The sequence below is a fragment of the Trachymyrmex septentrionalis genome, unplaced genomic scaffold, assembly GCF_001594115.1.
Source record: "Trachymyrmex septentrionalis isolate Tsep2-gDNA-1 unplaced genomic scaffold, Tsep1.0 scaffold2, whole genome shotgun sequence".
Lineage (NCBI taxonomy): Eukaryota > Metazoa > Arthropoda > Insecta > Hymenoptera > Formicidae > Trachymyrmex > Trachymyrmex septentrionalis.
The window spans coordinates 1693656-1701306 of NW_017305179.1; the positions used below are offsets into that span (position 1 = coordinate 1693656).

At 36.4% G+C, this 7651-nt stretch overlaps 1 protein-coding gene across 3 annotated transcripts in view; it reads right to left on the minus strand.

Moving 5' to 3' along the window:
* Window positions 1-7651, minus strand: part of LOC108747503 (amyloid beta A4 precursor protein-binding family B member 1-interacting protein-like) — a 128631-nt gene that overhangs the window by 71578 nt on the left and 49402 nt on the right. The gene's annotated exons all lie outside the window — the stretch shown is intronic.

The window sequence follows — 7651 nt, forward strand, 5'->3', positions numbered from 1 at the left end:
TTCTCTCTTTTCCGACTTTGCAACCACCGATGTTATTAATTAACCGTGCAACGCACCAGTGAACTCGAAAATCAATAAGGCGATCAGCCTGAAGTCGGATTGAAAGTGACCGGACTATCGGTGGTCAGTCGCTATCGGTTCGAGATTGTCGACTCACGCCAAGTCCCGATCCCACTACTCGAGGACTTACAGCAGGATAAGCTTCCTTCCCCACCACTTCCTCGAGTCCCTTCACTTCTTCTCAATAAGCCTCCTCGCAATTTCGTCTTCTACCAGATTTATTAGATCCCACGCGGTCTACCTCCTCGTTAAATGTGTGACGTAACTGCAGGGAGACTTCCTCTTCCTCCGTTTCTCCTCTCGTTGTTATTACTGTACTCGACTTTTTCACTCAATGCGATTGTAATCAATGGCTCCGCACCCGAAGCATCCAGGCCCGTTTTCGAGCTGCTCGATACTCGATTAACGGAATCTCAGCCGACTCGAGTCGCAGTGAGAGCCGAGAGTCGACTGAAGGCATAAGACTCCAGTCGTAAGCTCGTCGAAGGAACCCCACCACGTTGATTTCAACAACACCCGGCACCCGGCCCGACCGGACGACCCGGTCGCGTGGCGCTCGGCACAGATATGCAGTGTCTCTCAAAATCGTCTCCAGATTTTCGAATCAGCCCGGTGGGCGCGTCCTCGCATAGCAACGATATTCCCGATAAAGTGCAAAGAGATTTATCGAGAATCTCGATAGTTTTTTTTTCTCCCAACATCGGAACTACATATATATATATAGATATATACAGTACTGATCAATTATTAGTTCTTCATTATTGATCCAACTAATTAAATAAAACTAAAAGCTACTTTGTATTAAAAAAAAAAACAGTCTACCGATTTTTATACAAAATATTATAGAAAGTTGCATTTATATTATACAATATGCATGTTTTTTTTTTCATCTTAGAAAGATGAAACCAATTCGCTTGTATTTCTTGTATGTATAATAATGTAAGATTAAAATTACATAATAATTATTCTAAAGGTTTTAAAGAAAAGCATCCGTGTTATTTTGAAAAATATCTTTTCCGTTCGTATATTTGTGAAACAAGAAATTCTGTAATCTCATTAAGCATGGAGATTAATAGCATCCTATTTCCCACAGTAGATATTCTTGATCGTTGCATAACTTTCTCAGGAGTCTCACTTGTATTGTAAATAAGTGAATCTCGAAGGACTCGTTATATGCAAGAATAATAGTTTAAACTATCGAAGCGACCTATATCCATTCTCTCTCCCTCTCTCTCGAATTTCCAAATCGGAAGTTTTGCTTGGACCATTAAGGACCTTGACTGATCTAGCAGAACGAGAGAAACCAGCTGAAGGAACTCGATACCTATCGGCACATCTGCCTTCTCTATTATGTAGTGAAATGCATTTTTATATAACAGCATATAAGCCTTGGGATAGAAATTATAATAATAGCGCATATCCGGCTTTCCGGGAATAAAACATGTTATAGATGATACTGTAGATATAATAATGTACGTGACAAGAATTAAATGTTGAAATTATCGTACGGAAAAATATAAAAATAATGTTATACTAAAAGGTCGCGATTATGCTGATAAAAGCACGTTTTAAAGGTCACAATTGGAATCTGATTACAATATTACCCGCTTTTTGGAATAAAAACTACCGTGTCACGAAAACGAGAAAAATCTGTCGATTGATTAAATTGCCGAGGAATAACCGCGAATTCAAAGGGAAGCAAAAATACACCTGTCTACTTATATAAGTTCGCAGAACTTCGCACGTAATCCTACGTTTGAAGGTTCTTTTCGTATGAATATATTGCGGTTTGCTCGGCCTAACTCGTTTTGTCGTGGAGAAGACGTGTCATTTTCTTGGTTTCTGCGTTTTGATCACGAGTTCCAAACATTTCCTGTGCAAGTCACGTGATTATCCGGCCTAATGGCATTGACACAAGTATACATATCCAGTTGCAAAAATTCACACACGGCTAAATGAAAACATAAAAAAAGTTGTCAAGTACAATAATTAAATTTTTAAAAATTATCTTCATTATCACTTTTCAAATCTATGGAATAATAAAAATTACGGACATCCTAATCCTTTAATAGACATTAAAATTCTCAATAATATTTTTATATCTCATTTGGTTTAAATAATATTTTTTGTAAAAGAATATATATTCAAGTCTTACTATTATAGTAGTTCTCTTAGCAAAGAATGACAAGTAATTCAAAATAGGAATAATATTTTTTCACCCGTTAATATTTCTCTTTTTGTAAAATAAATTAATTTTAATTTTAGCCGGGTGACGAAGAAAAAACAAATTACGAGAATCATTTTGATTGAATGTGACTGGCCTTCATCGAGTTGAGTACCTATCGCGTTTATGACTAACAGAAAACTCAGGTGAACGGTGCATTTAGTGCGGTTACATTAGAATCGATATAAGACCGTGCGATTGTAGGTACGTATAGCGCGGCCGATGTGCATAATGAAGGGTGTTTCGCGGCACCCTTCGCCTGCGAAAATGGATATGTAATTTCGACGTGAGTCATGCAAAGGCCCTCAAGATGGCTAAATAAATGACGCGGCATAAGTTAGTCTGAACTTTCTCAACCGGTACTTGTCGAACTAACTTTTCAACATAGGTACATGTCTCGCAGATGTCAAGAAGTTCGGGAACGAAATGCTCCGATAGCTATAAGGTGGTAAATTATGTATGTAAATTATAAGGTTGTATAAATGCGAGGAAATTTAATTTTAATGATGTGTGTAATTGGAACACAATACTTAGATTTGTGAAAGATTTTCACACATTGCAAACGATACAGAAGCGCGAATTTTATGCCAAAACAATCGAATTAACATAACAATTGTAAGAAAAAAAAAAAACAAAAAACATTTTCTCGCTTTAATTGAAAATATCTTTCTAATATTAAACAGAAATGTACCTCTTCTGCAGTTTATTACTCTTCTGTATCCTTTTTAATATAAGACATTAACTGATAGAAATAGATATCTTAAAAGATTTCTAATGTCGTGATTCGACGAATATGAAACGGGGACACATCGTTTTCCACGAGATCGTTTTACGATGACGAACACTACGCGTTTCAACCATCTCCGTTATGCTAGTCGAAAATTCAAAGCACCACACTTCGTCAACATCATCCGCTGGTTGGTCCTAATTCTTGCGCGTGTCGTTTCTAAAGTTACATCGTCTAGATATAGACGAAGGGAGTTCTAATAAAACACCACAAAACGAACTGAGCACAAGAACAAGCAGCTTAATTTTCCACTTTCGAAATGTTACGCGTATCGAGTGTTTCACTATATTGCAGTTTTACTTTTCTAATCTTCAAATTCAACAGAGTTTTCATAAAAATGCCCTTGTATATTTACGAGTACATAATATACATTTTTCCCAATTTACTTTTAATTCATTATAATGAATTGTATCTAATTTCTCTCTTTCCTCCCTCTCCCAACATAAGTGTATCGTATGTTTAATATTTTTACGTTAAAAGCAATCTATTCTTCAGTTTTTTCTACGATCCAATATTCGTGAGTTCAATTTCCGAAAATTTGAGAATCCCTGAACCCCTTCAGGTTTTTACCTGAAGGATACGCATGCGCTACGACCGACAGATGTTTCCTCCTCGCCAACTGTTGCGTTCCACGTTCGGGAGAGGTAAGAGGAGAGGTTGCATCTGATTTACCGAAAGGAAAAAAAAAAAAAAGAAAAGAAGAGAAGAGAATCGAGAGAAAAAGAAAGATGGAAAACTCACCCCCGCGTCTTGCAGCTCGTGCTTGGGTTCTTTTTTTCCGCTAGAGCCTTCCAAGGGAAGGCCCAGTCATACGAAGGTGATCCAACCCGCGTGAATGTAGCTCTTACGTCACTAGATTCGATCGAATTGCCGATAACACGTATTTAAATACTTGTGTATAAAATTGAAATTTATCGCATCTCCGAATTGTCTTCGAAGAGAGCGTTTTCAGTTTAACTGAAATTCAAAATGGATAAGACTAAATAAAAACATAAAGATTGTACTTTTTAAAATTTGCACAATATAAATTTGATAACAAAACGCATGAAGTATCATGACGTAATCTTGTTACTACTTAATCATCGACTTTGTTCGAATTACGAAGAGACAATTGCTAACGATATATCGCTGATAAAACGATTTTGAAAATTCGATTTTATTATATAAACGTTTCTTCCGACATATTTTGTTGCGTAATCTTTCTTAAAAAAAATTAAAAATACATTATCTGAAAATCTATTTTTAGATCAATTTCATATGTCTGTTATCGTAATTCATTGCATTTTTTGCTCGGTGCGTCAGACTATGAGACGCAAGAAAATATTAGCGAAAAAAAGAGAAGAGAGTAAAGGAATATGAAAAACATTTTGTGTATTCTTGATCTCTATCAGTAGGTAGTAAAATAAACGTAACTTAGAAAAATTAAATATTTCTTCACATATATAGAAAATTCTATGCGCATTTGACAAATATTAGTGTAAATCGTATCGATCGTCGCGTATTCTTAATTTTTATATTTTTCTCTCTTTTGAGTAAAAAAAAAAATATAAATCCTCGTACCTTCCTAAATCGAAGTGTAAAACGCGAAAGGCCCATATACACTGGACGTAACCTTCGTTCATCCCGTAGAAAATCATGAGTCCGGAGGAATCGGCCACCACCTGCTCGGTCGCGTCGCAGATCTCAACAATCGCGCAATTCGTATGTAACGTCGCGCGTTGCGCTACGAGATTTATCGTATACACAGTTAGGGCGGACAGTAGGTCCTTCTTGTAGCAGCTTATTAAGCGGCGGTAAACCGCACGGCAAAGATCCACTCCGATCTCGGAACCGGTCATGACGCGCGCGTATATCAGCAGCGCACCTCTCGACACCACCTGCCGGTCGTTTCACCCCCTTCCCCCTCGTTTACTTCACCTGATCGCGGTTCTCCTCGTCTGCGGTGGACACCTTCGCCGTTCTCTCTCTTTCGTGGCCCGGGCCGCATTATCCTGTCATTACGCTCTTTTTTAGCAATTGCCCGCTTAACGATATCACGCGGATTGTTCACTATAAACGGATGTCTAGGAACACCTAGTGACACACCTTCTTGCTTTACTAGAACGTTACATGATGCCAAAAATAATTATCAATAAAATTTGTCGTTTGTCACAGAAAAAGGTGAAGAAATGTGAAAAATATTTTATGTATTTTTTATACTACTAAATAGTAAGATATAAATGTAACTTATAAAAAATATTAAATGTTTCTTCATATAGAAAATTCTATGCGCATTCTATCAATATGAATCATATGAATCATTACATCTTTTATATTTTGTATATGATAATAAAGTACATTTTATCGGAAAAAGAATCGTTTTATATTTTTCATTCTTACTACACTTCCATCATCCGCAGCGTTCAATAATTAACGATGAATCAGCAAAGTATGGAATTAATATAAATTTATTTAAGTAAAGATAAATTAAGAAATTCATTATTCGATCTTTTCTCCCTTGGAAAAAATTCAAAGTCACCATTTTTCGCATTCGATATTTTACCGTCCTCATGATGTATTTTCAAGAAAAGAATTTACTTAATTCAAGTAATACATATTGATTATCACGAAAGGCAAAAGGTGCAATAATTCTCTGCCCTTCCTCAGATAATACTCGGCTCGTATTCTCTGGCAAAAGTATCCGAGCCTGCTTATAGTCACGAGCCTCGTGCCTGCCAGGCCTGTCCTTCTTTCTTGATTTTTTTTTTTTTTTTTTTTCTTACTCCCGTCAACCTCTTCGTTCGCTCGCCGACGGGCTACACACCGTTCAAATCTCGGTCTTCGTCGAGGGGGAGGCGATTGCTTAACGACGCCAACCACCTGCCCCGAAAAGAGGAACACGTGCTGCTACTACGGGGCAGCTGCAACCCATAGACGATGGATATATGCGCCAGGATGAAGCTTAAGCTGTTCGAGGTGTTGAGTACGCGAAGCTAAAGGACAGGCCAGGCGGATGTATAATATTTCCTCTATTTTGGTTATTATAATGACATTATATATATACATCTATATGTACGAGTATATATATTATATCTTGTGACTCTCAAGACAATTCGTCTAAAAAAAGATCAAGAATAAAGTATTTTTTATTCCATTTTATTATATATTACATTTTATTATATATTACATTTTATTATCTCGCCATAATTGTGAATTATATTAATCGTAGCAAGCAATTAATTACAGAATGCTAAACACGACTACATCAGCAATTATTAATAGTACGATATGTACAATAACACGATATCGCAGTGAAATATTTTGAAGCCGAATGAAACATCGTCTCTTTTTCATCTTTCCCAGCAATTCAATAATATTGTAAAAATTCTTCGCAAAAAGGGTACAAAATTTTTCAATAGAGGAATATGCTTGCATTTGTAATACATAGAATTACTGGAAGGGGTGAGGGTGCAGAAATTAAATGTATTCGTCTGCACGGAAAATGCTGTGTCAAAGATAATATCTCACGTCGCATCAGATTTATTTGACAAGATTAGAGACCAGCGCAACAGATGGCAAACAGGACACGCGTGGCTGAAGCTACCACCAATTTTTGTATTTCGACCTTTACGTTTACCTTCATTCGAGATGTGAAAAGGAAAGGGAGTATATAAGAAAATTATATATATAATTTCAGTACTATATTAATTAATTACGTAACACTGACAGTTCGTTTATTACATTATTGATGAGATATAATACAGATCATACATCAATGATGTCATAAATCAAAAGTGTATAATTATTACTAATAATTCTTATTCTCTCTCACAATATTTTCAATACTGCAGTAATAATTTTTCGATCCTATTTTGTAAACTAACATTTCAGTTCTATTTTGTATAAATTCACTTCTTATTAGTTAAAAAGACACATTAAGAATAACTAATATTTTTATACGTATATTTTGATCGATTGATTTTACTCTAAATTTTATCCATTGTTTCTTCCTAAATAAAGCTTTACGAAGGTAAAATTTTTAGACCTTTCTAGGCATTTATCGTCACCGTGCGTGAAAATATGCGCGATATGTAACGTTTTCTTTTTCTTCCGTATCTTTCTCGGTGCTCGCTTTTCTTCTTATTTTGCAAGCGCGTTGATAACGGTTCATCTGACCCCAAGAGAGAAACCGACGAAAACAGAAGCCCTGAAGAGGAGACACGGAAATGAGGATCGCTTTACGGCACATGGTGTTCGAGGATGGACGAGCAAGAAGAAGGTCGGGCCAAACTGCACAGCTGCCCTTAGGCACGTGCACGCTACCTGAGCAATTCTCTCGCATTTCCCGCTCTCTTCAGGCTACCTGAAGAGTGCGAGCTAGTTTACTCAATAGGCTAGAAGAAAAGCGCGAGTGGCGTGCACTACATCTCGGAACAAACGAATGGGCTGTTGTCATTCATAATTTTTCAGCAGAGGAAAGACGTTTAACATGGGACTTTATTATAACTTCACTTAGCAGCCAAGGGAGCTAATGTTTTCTCTTTCTATATATATATATATATATATTTAATTTAAATAATTTTTAACTTATTTCTGTAATA